General features: G+C 31.9%; 1 long non-coding RNA gene across 2 annotated transcripts; it reads right to left on the bottom strand.

The window, feature by feature from the left end:
- Window positions 1–2,510: 2,510 nt before the first annotated feature.
- Window positions 2,511–9,468, bottom strand: LOC115697552 (uncharacterized). Of its 2 annotated transcripts, XR_004007956.2 has the most exons (3): window positions 9,030–9,457; window positions 3,138–3,203; window positions 2,511–2,756 (listed from the first exon to the last, which is right to left on the bottom strand). It is a non-coding gene; the product is annotated as an uncharacterized LOC115697552 (long non-coding RNA). The 2 variants fall into 2 exon arrangements; XR_009685312.1 differs by lacking the exons at window positions 2,511–2,756; window positions 3,138–3,203 and adding an exon at window positions 5,483–8,391 and having other exon boundaries at window positions 9,030–9,468.
- Window positions 9,469–15,671: the final 6,203 nt, after the last annotated feature.

Raw genomic sequence — 15,671 nt, 5'->3', positions numbered from 1 at the left:
ATGTAATTGTTAAGTCTTTAATCAAAACTGTTTGTGTCATAATATAAAAAAAATCTTTAAAAGGAAAGATAATGTTGTTTTTGGTATCTATGGCCCCATTTTTGGATGGAGTTTTGGGACCTTGTCCTATGTGTAAGGAGGAGTGTGAAACATCTTTCCACCTCTTCTAGAAGTGCAACATTGCTAAGGCCATTTGGTTCAGCCTTGGATGGGGCATCCGCACTGAACTAGTTACCATCACTTGTTGGAAGGATTGGCTTGATTGGTTCTACAAAGGTCCGAATCTCCCTCCGAACGTGGAATTTTTCGATTTCATGGCTACAACTTTATGTATTGTGGAAGCTATTTGGCGAGAAAGAAACCAACGAGTGCATGGTAAAAAGGACACTGAGTTAGTGCTGATCATTGACTCGGTTCGCCAGAAGATCCATGACCATGTCATGGTTGCCTCGAATAGAGTTGAGGAGGTCCTAGAATGGACTCCGCCTCCATCCTCCTGGGCCTGCTGTAACTCTGATGTAGCAATTTCTGCTACAGGCTGCTTGTTATCTGCAGTCATTCGAGATGATTCGGGTACAATTCTTTCGATCACAGTTAAGAAAGGTATGGCAACTTTGCCAAAGCTAGCTGAAGCTCATGCAGTGTGCCAGAAGTGTGCCTGGCAGCAGAAAAAGCTATTGAATTGGGTCTAAAAAACATCATTTTTCAAAGTGACAATCTTTGTGTCGTGAAAGCCTTCGAAGCTCCTATGTCCATTTGTGTGGATTTCAGTCTGCAGGAAGCCAAATCAAGGTTTCTTCACTGTTGTGACAAGCTGAATGATTGGGGCATTGTCCATATCTCGCGCAAGTGCATCTATATGGCTCATAATATTGCAAAGTGGGCTACTAATTCGAGCGTAGTTGGGTGCATAAATCCTGAGGCCGTGGACGGATCAGTGCTAGATGACCTCACGGAATGGGATCCTGGTGATAGATGAGGAATAGGTGTTCTTTTGTTATTGAGTCGTTGGTTTGTTATTTTTAATTCGTCTCTTTGTTTGTTGTTCTTTCTTTGGCTGTTTTTCTGGTGTTTGTTTTGCTGTCTGTTTTTTGTTGTTGTTCTTGTTTGTGCTGTACGCACACTTCCTAATCAAAAAAAAAAAAATTTGTTGTTTTTGGTATCAAGAAAGAGCTCATTTACAAGTTTTTGTTTTGAGGGACTTCATTTATTTTTTAAAAGTGTTTACAAACTTATGTGTTCAACTCTTTGTTGAAGAATGAATTATATCGATATTTTTAGATTATGGCAAATTGAAAACATCAAACGTATAGTATACATTCCTAACACCATTTTTAATAGTCAAAATTTTCCAAATATTGTTAAAACACTTTTTATTTATATAGAATCTATCTATATATATTTGTAGATGGTGGAATATTAATTAACTTCCATTTGGCTGTTCAGAGAACTGTTGAGAGTGCAAGTTTGTAGCGCTGATAATTCGTGTTATTGCGTTGTATTTGTGTTGATACGTGAACACGAAACGATTACTTAACAGGTCACACGACACGAGACGACACGATAACATATTTAATAAACGTGTCATGACACAAATTTGAAAAATGACACGTTTAACACACGATTAAATATGTTATAACATAATAAGAATTTGACACAGTTAACACAATTATGTATATCAATACACATAACTCATAAAATTCATAATTTTAATTTATTATTATTTTTTTGATAAAGAAAATAAGAAGAAAAGTATTTTTATGAGATTTTTTAAGAATTTTTTATTTTTACATAATATAATTTTTTATTTTTAAAATACTTATATATGCTTATACGTGTTATAATCGTGTCATTTTTAGTGTGTTGACCCGAAAATAATATGTTTAATAAACGTGTTAAACATGTAGACCCAATTTTGACACAGATTTTAAATGTGTCACTCAAACCCATTTATTTCGTATTGTTTTCGAGTCGTGTCATCACGTTGTATTACAAAATTGCCAGCCCAAAGTATTGGAGGGGAGTGGAGACTAGATATGCTTCGAAGATGATGATCTGTAGCATAATATTTAGAAGTAGGGTAATGCAACTGGTGACAAATATTATTAATTTTATTAGTTATGATATATTTAAACAAAAGTAATGATTCATTCGTTAAAGTTTAAATTAACAAACCTGAAAAGAAGAATATCTCAAATCATTATTATTGATTCCATAACATTCACCCAACGAAACTATAAAATTCTTGAATTTGACCATTATCAAAGTGACTTTGGTTCTCGAAAAATTAACCAACTTCCTGTGTTAAACAAGTACTCCATAACATTAAAGGGATAATCTTCATATTTGAGTGGTACGTAATGTTGAGTCATTGGTGGAAGCAGAGACGACGATAATGACATTAATGGTGGAAGAGATTTGTAACACTCTACTAGTTTAGGCTTGTTATCGTGATTTTAACTTAATTGTGTAACTTGTTGCTAATCAACGAATTTATTAAAAAAACATAATTAATTAAAACTTTATTTAATTACTTATGAATACCAAAATAAATACATATTTATATATAACTGGGATCCCGTTTACAAAACATTTACAACTGAAACATAGTATGTAATACAAAAGTTGTCACTTAGCGACTAGACAAAATACAACTAGTTGTCCCAAGGACCGTACGCTCCAGGCCTAACCGTCCCGACACGTACAATTTTCATCCCCTCGTTCTCATGACTGCTCAACCTTAGTCTTGCCTTTACCTACACAAGCAAACAATATCTGTGAGTCGACTGACTCAGTAAGAAAAGCATAAATAATAACATAACTATAGCTCGGATTATAATCAAGCACCTATACACCCAACCATAACCCTATCCTCATGTCCAACACGATACTGCGTCTAGAACGTTCGTACGACAATAATATTGACCATAATATCAGCCTATACTCGGTATGCTAGTCATACTCTAGTCATACCGATGTGATAGCGTCACTCAGTACTTAGCCAAACATATATTGTCTATATTCAGTGCATCTCTATGTACACTAATATTGTTATTATAATATGTTATCTAACAGGCATTCATAAACATGCACGCTAAACATGTAATCACATATGCATATCATTATACTAATCTTACCTCACTTCTGAATTCAGATGTGCCGGCCAACCAGAGTGGAACAGCTGCTCGACGATTTACAGGCCCCTAAATCACATTATTCAAAAAACTGATAAGTGACACGCTAAATCACTTTTCGGAGACTTAAAATTGAAACTAAAAGTCTCCCTATCGATGGATAACATAGCATTGGCAATACCCTAAATATCGTAAAAATGGAAAAAACTAGGGTTCTCAAAACTGCCCCAACCGGCAAACCGGTTCCCCAATCGGAAGACAGTTATGTGGGGTTTCCTAGGGACCAATCGGGATCCGGTTCCTACAGGTCCCACTGAACCGATTGACCGGTTCAGTGTAAGAAACACCTAAAGCCCCACAACAACCTCAATTCGAACCCAAATGCAACCAAACTTTCCAAAGTACCTAATTACACCATACTAGACTAAAATCAAGCAATAAAACACAACATTCAACCCAGAATCCAAAAACACTATTGAAGAGAAAAGCATTGAGTTCTAAACTAAAACTTTGCTCAAACATTACACGAAGCTATAACAACCAATTAGATCAGCTGGAATAATCATAATATAACCTCAAAAAACTGAAACCAAACCCAAACAACTCTACAATACCTAATTTATAGAAAAACATGCATTAACCCAATTTTGAACTTAAGAAACCAGCAAGAGAGGAGCTTGAAAACTTACCTAGGATTGGAACTACAAAATTATGCTAGACTTGCCCTAAATTGTGCAGAAGAAATCCCAACCCTCAGTTGGTTCTTGAGAGAGAGAGAGAGAGAGAGAGAGAGAGAGAGAGAGAGAGAGAGAGAGAGAGAGAGAGAGAGAGAGAGAGAGAGAGAGAGAGAGAGAGAGAGAGAGAGAGAGAGAGAGAGTTTGGAGAGATAAATGTGTGGTTTCTTTCTATTTTGGATAAAAATGAATTATTTTGTATTTCTAACTTAAGTTAATAATAATAATATTCAGAACATATCTCTTAATTTAGTCCCACAAAAGGACAAAAGTCCAAAAGGCTAAAAATACCTCTTTACCCCTTACACACACCATGAGTCACAAAGACACTTAGGGGTAATTTGGTCATTTCCGAACTCTCGAATAATCTTGATATTCTCAATGTCTATCTAAGTTGTCCTGCTACTATAAAAGTACTAAAATGTGATTCTATTAGCCAAACGTCGCGTTCCTATGTTGCCGGACACAAAACATAAAAAACGTAAATTTGTTTATAAGACATAAATAATACACCCTGAATTCAAATAAATCTCCATAAATTCATAGATCATAATTAATAATCTAGATTCATAATTAAGCCCTAATTATCTACTAATTCCCATATAAAAATTAAGCATTCTTTACAATTATCCCCCCGTTAAAAGGATCTCGTCCTCGAAATCTAACCTGAACAACTCTGGATACTCCAACTCCCAAGTGGCTTCCTCCACCTTACTGTTTCTCCAGAGCACCTTGACCAAAGCTATGGTCTTGTTCTGAAGGACTTTATCCTTTCTGTCTAAGATCTGAACTGGTTGTTCTTCGTACGGTAAATCTGGTTGAAGTCTAAGGTTCTCATAACTCAGTATATGAGTGGGATCTGAAATGTATTTTCGTAACATAGAGACATGAAATACGTTGTGAACTGCTGAAAGTGCTAGTGGTAAGGCTAGACGATATCACACCAATCTAACCTTCTCGAGAATCTCGAAAGGCCCTATAAACCTAGGGCATAACTTGCCCTTTTTTCCGAAACGTCTAATCCCCTTCATTGGAGATACCTGTAGGAATACATGATCTCCTACCTGAAATTCTACATTTCTACGCTTTGAATTTGCATAGCTCTTTCGCCTACTCTGAGAGGCAAGCATTCTGGCCTTGATCTTTTCTGTAGCTTCATTAGTCTTTTGCACTGATTCCGGACCTAGGTATTTCTGGACCTAGGCAAGCATTCTAGTCTTGATCTTTTCTATATATGAAGTTAAATACTAGTTGTTTTTATTTCGCAACAAACTAAAATTTCTATTTTGAGGAAAAAATAATTTCATTTTCAATGCTACTTGTTTCCATTTTGAAGTTATGTTGTTCCCATTTTTTAAGGTCAAATTGTTTTCATTTTCAATGTGAGTTCTTTTATTTTTTATGATATTTATTTGTATTTTGACAACAAACACACATATATATATATGAGGTTAAATGCTAGTTATTTTCATTTTGATGTTATATTATTTGCATTTTTAATTTGAATTATTTTTATTTTCAATGCTAGTTGTTTCCATTTCAAGGTTATATTGTTTATATTTTTTAAGGTTAAAGTGTTTCTATTTTCAATGTGTGTTGTTTCTATTTTGATACATACATATATATATATGAGGTTAAATACTAGTTTTTCTTTTTTTCCATTTCGAGCTTAAATTATTTGTATTTTTAATTTGAATTGTTTCCATTTTCAATGCTAGTTGTTTTTATTTCAAGGTTATGTTATTTCTATTTTTTGAGATTAAATTGTTTCTATTTTTAATGTGAGTTGTTTCCACTTTTTATGTTATATGAGTTTGAATGATAGTTGTTTCCATTACACAACAAACTATAGTTTCCATTTCAAAGTTATATTATTTCTATTTTCAATGCTAGTTATTTTTATTTCACATTTATATATATAAATACGAGGTTAAATGCTAATTTTTGTGATTAAATTGTTTTTTTTTTCAATGTGAGTTGTTTAAATTATTTTATGATATATGAGGTTAAATGCTATTTGTTTCAATTACGCAACAAACTATAATTTCCATTTCAAGGTTATATTGTTTTCGTTTTTAGTGCTATTCGTTTCCATTTCACTCATATATGAGGTTAAATGCTAGTTGTTTCTATTTTTTGTAGTTAAATTGTTTCCATTTTCAATGTGAGTCGTTTCTATTTTTTATGATATTTATTTCTATTTTCACACACCACATATATATATATATGTATATATATATATATATATATATATATATATATATGAGGTTAAATGCTAGTTGATTTCATTTCGCAACAAACTAAAATTTTCATTTTGTGGAAAAATTGTTTCCATTTTCATGCTAGTTGTTTACATTTCGAAGTTATGTTGTTCAATTTTTTAAACTGAAATTATTTCCATTTTCAATGTGAGTTCTTTTTATTTTTATGATATTTGTATCTATTTTGACACACATATATATGAGGTTAAATACTAGTTATTTCTATTTTGAAGTTATATTATTTGTATTTTCAATTTAAATTGTTTCTATTTTCAATGCTAGTTGTTTCCATTTCAAAGTTATATTGTTTCCATTTTTTGAGGTTAAATTATTTTATTTTTAATATGATTTATTTTCATTTTCAATGTGAGTTGTTTCTATTTTGACACATATATATTGTGCTAGTTTTTTTTTTTTTTTTTTTTTTTTTTTTTTTGAGGTTAAACTATTTGTATTTTTAATTTGAATTGTTTCTATTTTCAATGCTAGTTGTTTCTATTTGAAGGTTATGTTATTTCTATTTTTTGAGGTTAAAGTGTTTCCATTTTCAATGTGAGTTGTTTCCACTTTTTATGTTATATGAGATTTAATGCTAGTTGTTTCCACTACGCAACAAATTACATTTTCCATTTCGAGGTTATATTGTTTCTATTTTCAATACTAGTTGTTTTTATTTCACACACACATATATATTTATATATATATATATATATACGAGGTTATATGCTAGTTGTTTCTATTTTTTGTGGTTAAATTGTTTCCATTTTCAAAGTGAGTTGTTTATAATTTTTATTATATTTGTTTTTATTTTCATACATATATATATATATGAGGTTAAATGCTAGTTACTTCTATTTTGCAACAAACTAAAATTTCCATTTCGATGAAAAATTATTTTCATTTTCAATGCTAGTTGTTTCCATTTCACATATATATATATGAGGCTAAATGCTAATTATTTTCATTTCGAGATTATATTGTTTTTATTTTTAAGGTTAAATTGTTTTTATTTTTAACGTGAGTTATTTTTATTTTTTATAATATTTGTTTTCATTTTAACACACATATATATAAGATTAAATGCTAATTGTTTTTATTTTTTGTGATTAAATTGTTTTTATTTTTAATGTGAGTTGTTTGCAATTTTTATAATATTTATTTCCATTTCGTAATAAACTAAAATTTCCATTTCAAAGAAAAATTATTTTCATTTAATTTTAGTTGTTTTTTCATTATATATATTTATATATATATATATATATATATATATGAGGTTTAATGCTAATTGTTTCCATTTCGAAATTATGTTGTTTCCATGAGAATTTGTTAATAAGGCACCAAAATCTGTGAAGAAAAAAGTGAAGCCAATGGAGAATGTTGGGCTTTTGAAATAATTTCCTCAATACTTTCGACATAATGTTGAGTGTGAGATATACAAAAGTTGCACCATCAAAAGCACGAGACAACAGACACTTTCTGTACTCAACTCTAAAAGTTATCATGCACCTAGAGCAACAAGACATGCATATGCCCCATTTAATCATTTTATATTAACAAAAACATTACTGGTTTGAAATGATAAAAAAGTAAATATATATGGCAAATAGATGAATAACCAAAGACTAACCAAGCCGAGTATAAGAAAACAAGTTGATTATAGGGACATGATCTAACCGAAATCCTCAGAGGACAGATACGAATGCTAAAAGAAAAACACAGTTCAAATTAAAGAATACAAAACAAAGGCTAACCAAGCTAATTATACGAAAACTAAAACATGCAAAACCTTTAAACAAGTTGATTATAAGGAAAAGATCAAACCAAAGTCCTTAGAGGAGAGACACGAGTGATAAACACTATTGTTAGACAAAGCTAAAACAAAAACATAATGCAACTCAAAGACACAAAACAAAGGCTGACCAAACTGAGTATTCGAGAAACAAAAGGCAAAGGCTAACCAATTGGAGATACCTGAATATAATTTAGTCTTTTGATTGATCATAAAACTAGAAGATTAATTTTGAAGAAAAAGAAAATAGATTAAACGTACCAATACCAATATACGCGCGAATCTCATAAAGCATATATACAACAGATTAAACATATACATATATAATCTATATATATATAGTTGTATAAAGTAACACATAACATATTTGATGATACACATAATATATTTTGAAGATTACAATAATACCAAAGTTCATCACTGAAAATTGATCAAAGTGGTTCTCTCCATTGGATAAAGATATACTCCAAGTCCTAATTGTTAAGATAGAGAGGATGAACTTCTCTTAGTACTCATCTATTACAAAAACCAGTTATGAACATAGCATTATATGTAAATCCAAACAAATCTCAACAGAGCATAAGTTCATCAACCATTTATATCTCTAATTTTTGAACAGTAAAGAAAAAACAACCATTAAAGAAATAAGCTTAAATCTCTAATTATATTCAGGTTTAATAACTTTTCTGTAATATCAGATTCAATCAGATCAAGCTGTCTTAGTTGTCTGCAAAATTATGTGTATCACTATCAGCTAGTTTAATTCAGCTCCACGTTTGCTTCTCCACTCTACTCTCCATTTTATACCAACCCATTGAGATAAATATATTCCAGCAAGTATGTTAAACTCAAAAGATATTGATCTAGAGTTTTAACAGGTACATATCACAAAGAATAAAAATCAAAACAGATTCAAACTTTCTTCTTCCACGTGTATTAGATTAAGAAAAACCCACAAAAACTTAAGATTTTTTTCACCAATTAATTAATTCACTTGCCATTCAAGCTATGTATATATCTAGCAAAAACAAAATGATAAAAATATCTCAATTATATTTATGAGAAAAAAAAAGAAATCAAGAATAAGATGATTAAGAACAACATGACGTACCTAACCCTCGCAACAAACTAGGACGAGCTCTTTAAATCCAAGGAAGGATGCTTCAGGTGTACTTTCTCCAGCTAGGGGTAAGCCTTGGCCATGGACGCGACTCGGGGCGAGAAATTTCACCTCCACAACATCGACTTCAAAGGGAAGCAGCAACGGTCGTCGATGAAATAGAAGCTCCCAACCGTCGTAGTTGTCGCACTTCCCATTGCACAAGTCTGTCAGCGACAATGAAGAAGGAGAAGAAGGAGAGGCGGCAGCTGAAAGGGAAAAAGATAGAGTTTTTGGTGTATTTTTTACCGTATAAATGAATGAAAGAATAATTATAAATATACAAATGAAAAGATCCCAAAATTAAAATCCAATTGATTACGGGGAATTTAAAATGGAAACAATATAAATCTTATAAGATCCGATTAATTAGAAATAAAGGAATAAAAAAGCAAGATAGCTACACGAGTCTATAATAATCATGATACGGTTTGGTTTGATGAAGATGAGCATAATGCTCATGCTCTTCCACTATTAATATCTCAACATTACATTCCACTCAAGTATGAAAGATTTTTCGTTCAACACAGAAAGACAATTAGAATTTTTCGAGAACCAAAATCAGCTTGATGGTGGTCAAATTCATGAATATGATGGAATATAATCATGATTATATGTTCAAAATTTAAGTCCCATGATTTGTCTGGATTTAGACTGACATGATAATCGGTGATAAGGTATACTTACACAATGGATAAGTGTCATGTCTGGCAAAGTATGTCAGTATCAGACGTATGGAGGGTTGGAAATATTTTACCAGGATCTAGATTTACTAACAAGTATGTTGAATTAACATCCTAAATATGAATTCTCTAAAATAATAAAATTAAACATATAAGAGTTTAGAAAATTTTACATTGGTTGCAGCAGAAAATAATGACTCCTTCCGTTCAGATCTCTAGCCCTTGATTCCTTTCTGTCGCAGAACATTATCAAGATTTGAACATGAATCTCTTTCTCTCCTTCAGGTTTGGTTACCACCGTCTTACTCACTATGATTGAGTACTTGACTTGCTATGTGTGGGGATGACACTCTATCACTCAAGGGTTTGAATGGTAAAGAACAATGAATGAGGCTAAAATCACTATGGAAGGAACTCTCTCATTTACTAGTTGTCAGAGAATGAAAACTATGTTTGATTTGGTTGAAGACATCAAGTGGATGAGTGAGAGCATCATGTTCCTTTTATAGTGTTTCAGCTAGGGCTTAAGGCTGAATTATATGGATTAAAAGAGAATAAAATATTGGGCAAAAAATCACTTTAGTGCCGTCCACTTAAAGGACCGCTTTCTAGTTAGAATTTTGCCACTTTTTTCTTCAACCACTTATTCTTCTTTCAATAATACCATATTTTCTAATTCAATCCTATTAATTCCAAAACTATTTATTTAATAATTATAATTAATTATCAAATGAAATTATCATTTATAATATTTATTAATTAGACCATGCAATGTCTCTTAATTAATAAATTGACCCAAAACCTCTTTTCTTCACAATTAAGTCCTTGCTTAGTGAAAATTCATAAATGAGACATATTCTAATTTTAGAATAATAATTGATTAATTAAAATCAATTAACTAAATCTGCAAGTAGTATTATCTCAACTAGTGAGGACCGTGGGCCTATATATTCGAACTTTCAATAAGTAGATCTAAAATTTACCAAGTAAATTCTCTAACTTATTAATTCTGCCTTGCGCCACTATAGATTTGGAATTGAATAGCACTCTCAATTATATAAAACACTCTATATATACCACGGTATAGATACGTTATGATTATTCATTGTTACAATCCTAATAGTCAAAGATCCTCTATAGATGATCTACACTGAATAGGGACAAATTTACTGTTCTACCTTTTAATGTATTTTATACTGAAATGAGACCTCAATCATTTATTTTTATTCAGCCAAGCTCGAAGGAAATTATCGTTTCACTTCTAAATACCTATAGAAGCTATATATTCCATATCTATGATCAGCGCTCACACTTAATTGAACTACCATGTTCGTAAGATGTAAATATCTGCCAAACCATTGGTAAGCATCCACGAAAAACTTGAAGAACATAAATAATACAACTAAGTTGAACCTAACCATATCAGGATTAAGATCCATAGACCTAAGATCAACTATTGATATTGACTTAGAAAGATATAACAGTAAGTTTATGATATCTTATCCAAGATTAATATCGATCCCTTCCAATGTATACTCCATACATCTGATACTGCTAAACTTTGCCAATGCCCTGGAAAGGACATAATACTTATCCAAGGTGTAAATATACCTTATCGCCGATTATCATGTTAGTCTAAATCCAGTGAACTATTTAATCATGGGAATTAAACTTTTGAACATATAATCAGGAGTATATTCCACTGTGCTGACTACACTATAATCATGAATAAATATATATATGTATATTTATATATGTTCTGGGTTTAATAGAATTTATACATTAAACATAATCATGAAATAAGTCATGTGAACCATGCAACATAAAAGTGATTTCTAATCTTTTATTAATTAGTAAATTTGATTATATTGAAATGAATTTTATTTAGGGCACAAAACCCAACAAACTCCCACTTGCACTAATATAAAATAAAAGTGTATTTCAAATAATCTCAACACCTTGATATCTAAATCAAGTGTAGTATATAGTATTCTCTCTATAATAGGATCTGATAGGTTGTATTCAATACATCCTTTCTCCACCATTACATATCTTTAATCACAAAATTCTTGATATTGTGAAATTCCTCTCTATATGTCTACTCCTCTAGGGATACTGGATTCTTTACTTTTTGGCAACTACATTTGTGTTAGTCAGGAAGTAACACTAGTAGTTAATTAATTATTGGTACAATGCCAAAAACTGTATAGAACTTTCTATAGACTAAATAAGTATCTTTCCTGTAGCTTTAACATTCAGTCTCACTGGTAGATTAGAGACTCCATATTGGTTTTTGCACTTCTCCAAAATCACTGCTCCACCCTCAGAGTAATCACCATCTCATCAGTAGACTTTCTATCATTAAGGCAAGTCTAGAAACTTGATTTGGTGTAGTCGAAGAGTCTTAAAATAGCACCCTTATCATAACTGTAGGAATATTATTGTTCTTTTATATTAATGAGTGATCTTAATTTTGTTACTAATATTTACTTTATAGATATAGAAGTTATTCTATTACTTTTATAAATATGTATTTCGTAATATCATTTAAATGATCATTTATAAGTAATATTTTTATACAATGGTTAAAGTGTGACATTTGACCACTAAAGTTATGGATATTATATATATGTTACGGCTTAGAGCTCGGGTCGTGACAATCACAATTGACATTTAACTGTGAAACTTAATTGACTCTTTAAATATATATATAAATGAGAGATATGAAGCGGTAACATGACACTCTAAAATTTCTCAAAATAGTATTATTTGTTCTATCATTAATTCTCTCATTTTTAATAATTTTTTTAATTATATTATTAAATAAATAATTATTAGTTAATCACTACTACAAAAACCCCCTTTAGAGGCGGTTTTTAAGCCCTTTCAGCGTCGGTTTTCGCAAAATTCACCACCGACGCTGATCAGGGCGACGCTAAAGGGTTTTGAGGAACCGACGTCATAGGGGTACATATGGCGTCGGTTCCTAGCCAATAACCGACGCCATATGTGGCGTAGCAACCGACGCCAAAAATGAGGGAATTTCAGTTTTTTAAAATTTAATTATATATTTTATTTTAATTATATATTTATTAATTTATATATTATTTTATTTAATTTAAATTACGTTTTTATTTTTTAAAATGTAAATTAAATATTATTTAAATTAATTTTAAATTTGGCTAAAATACATAATTTCATTTCATAAAAGTAATTAAATATTACACAAACACTAATGTAAAATTAGTCAAAAATATTAATAAGTTAATAAATCTAACTACAAGTTAATCTATAAAAATTACATAATGAAGAAAAATTCTTGGGCCTTTCAACCTCAATTGTCAACGTGAATCAGCTCCATCAATTGTTCTATCCACTTTCGTTGTAATAGTAACAATTCAGTTTTTGGATCGTATTGGTTCTTACCCCTAAACTGTTAAAAAAATTAAAAATTTATATTAGTTTATATATATGTATATTATATATTTGTTATTATAATAAATACTATAATCAATAATTAAAACTTACAGCTTTTTGATCTTGTATGTAACGGCTGGGGTTTGCACGTGCGACGATGTCAGTGATATATTTCAAAACATAAAAACCACATTCTTGGCTTTTAGATTGTCTTGGACAGTTTGCTTGTGAAATTCCTAGCCACGAACTAAGATACTCATGTGCGTCCCCTATAAATCTGAATGCACTATTTTAAAAAATTATATTAGCATTTCAATTCGTTAGTTAATTTAAATTTGTTACATAAGAAGTCATTAAATTATTACCTTCTGATCATTTGAGTAATTTCTTCGGGAATTGGGCGGCCACGTACAGGGTTTAAATGGATAATTTTCCTTGGCGTAACCACCACTAGCGTCCAATGCGCACTAGAAAATCGTATTGGAATATAAGTAAGATAGTATAAAAATAATTTGAAGTCATAATATAGAAATGAACAATTAGCACTAAAGAATTAAATAGAGTTTACCCGATATTCCAAGGAATAAAGAACATTTGCTGGTTGTTATTCATTAATGATAACCAGTCAGCCAATCGTCTTGCCGCATCGTCAAAAGACTGACTCTTTTCTTCATCGGTGTTCCCATGCACTACGAGAAGCTCTGGGTCGTAAAACTTGAAAATTTTTCTCATACCGTTGATGCTCTCCCAGATGTGCCTGCCAAAAAAAGTGCTAGTGTCTTATAATAGTTTGACTAGAATTTGATATATAAGGTTAATTAGATTAAAGAAGAGTATACATCATTCCAAACAGCATTCCCTAGTTGCCGATGAAGTCACACGTAGCAACCTGCTGTAAATCCTCTCTAGATAACGTGATCTGGGTACGCGGTACTATGAATCCTCGGGGTACAGGAATTGTGATTATATTACTTTTATCTTTGAGGCTCAGGAATTCAAGAACCATCCATTTTAGCGATTTAGGAATCAAGGCCATCTTCTTTTCTGAGAACAATTCATCTTCCCGTGCACCACCGCCTTGTGGAGAAAGCATCAGAGCTTTCCCCTTCGATGCATCACGTCTTGAAGGCAGTTGAGCGAGTGGACCCTAAACAAAACAGAACATAATATATCAAATTTTATCCAAATTCTACCGAAATTTCGGCAGCATAACGGTTGTAATTGAATGCCCCCAAATTTTTTAAACATGCCTGTATAACGACAAATAACACATATATAACAATAGTTTGTTCATCCATCCCACCACAACACATATATTCGCAGAACCTACTTCACTATGGTTGAATATTGAAGATATTCAAACTCCACTAATCATTAATAATTAATTTATAAGAGAAGTTACATCGGTTGTTAGAATTAAGTGTTTAGGCCAAGGAAGGAACATTTGTGATACGTCCCTAACATATCTGCACCTTTCAATTAGGATTGGGATTTCAGCGTCCTCTTGCAGGATTTCCGAAACCAGAATCCGGGCATGTGAATCATCGTAGTCCGTGCAGTGAACTTTGATTTTACCAACATGCTCGTACAAATACCCTCGGGCCACAATGTTGTCGATGTTGTCAGAACAGAGATGTACTTGCTGATTAAGGGCCGCATGGTCATCAAAATTGTACATAAAACCTTGGTCGTTGAGGGAAATAAACTCCTCAGCATAAGTTTGTGGTTGTCCCTCATCCTCAGGAGCGTATGGTTGTGGAACATACGCCTCACCAGCCACCTTTCCTTCTTCCTCTTGTTCGGCAGCGTTTCTCTTCTGCTTAAGGGATTGGACTTCGGCTTTTAATTTTTCAATCTCCTTCGCTTGTCGAGCCACAACATCAGACACTTCCCTTTTCTTCCTGCCGAACAGTTTAGATGCCTTGGTCAGGAACCTGCAAATCATAAAATGAAAATTAGCTACGATTTTATTTGTGTAACTAAATAAATAACATTTTAAGTAATAGCATATCCAGCAACCCTGACACGTCCAGGATGCTCTGGTGTCCCGAGCACCTGCGTCAGGATATCGTTTTGGCCCTAGACCTGAATTTTTCCCTGACTAAGCTTCTCCTCTAATTGAGCCTAATGCACGCATATATTCATGCAATTAGTATATGAATTATATACACTAACATTAGAACTCAATTAAGGATTAATATATACTTACTCTCTTCTCTGCAATTTCCTTGTCGTAATCAGTGACAAGTTTTCGACTCTTGGTGCGAGATTTAATCCAAACATGGTGGCGGGTGGATCTGGAACTTCGAGATCCTTTTTTTACATTATTTTATAACAATTAAATGAGTACCAATTAAATTTTATAGCACATTATTAGAATTTAAGCATTACTTACCACAGCTTCCCGTACGTTCACCATTCCACTCCGACCACTTCGATGTCTGGATTGGATTTTCGAGGAACGTTCACATTGCACCTTACTCAATTCCTACAA

This window comes from Cannabis sativa, chromosome X, assembly GCF_029168945.1.
Source record: "Cannabis sativa cultivar Pink pepper isolate KNU-18-1 chromosome X, ASM2916894v1, whole genome shotgun sequence".
Lineage (NCBI taxonomy): Eukaryota > Viridiplantae > Streptophyta > Magnoliopsida > Rosales > Cannabaceae > Cannabis > Cannabis sativa.
This window is presented reverse-complemented; position numbering and strand designations above follow the sequence as displayed.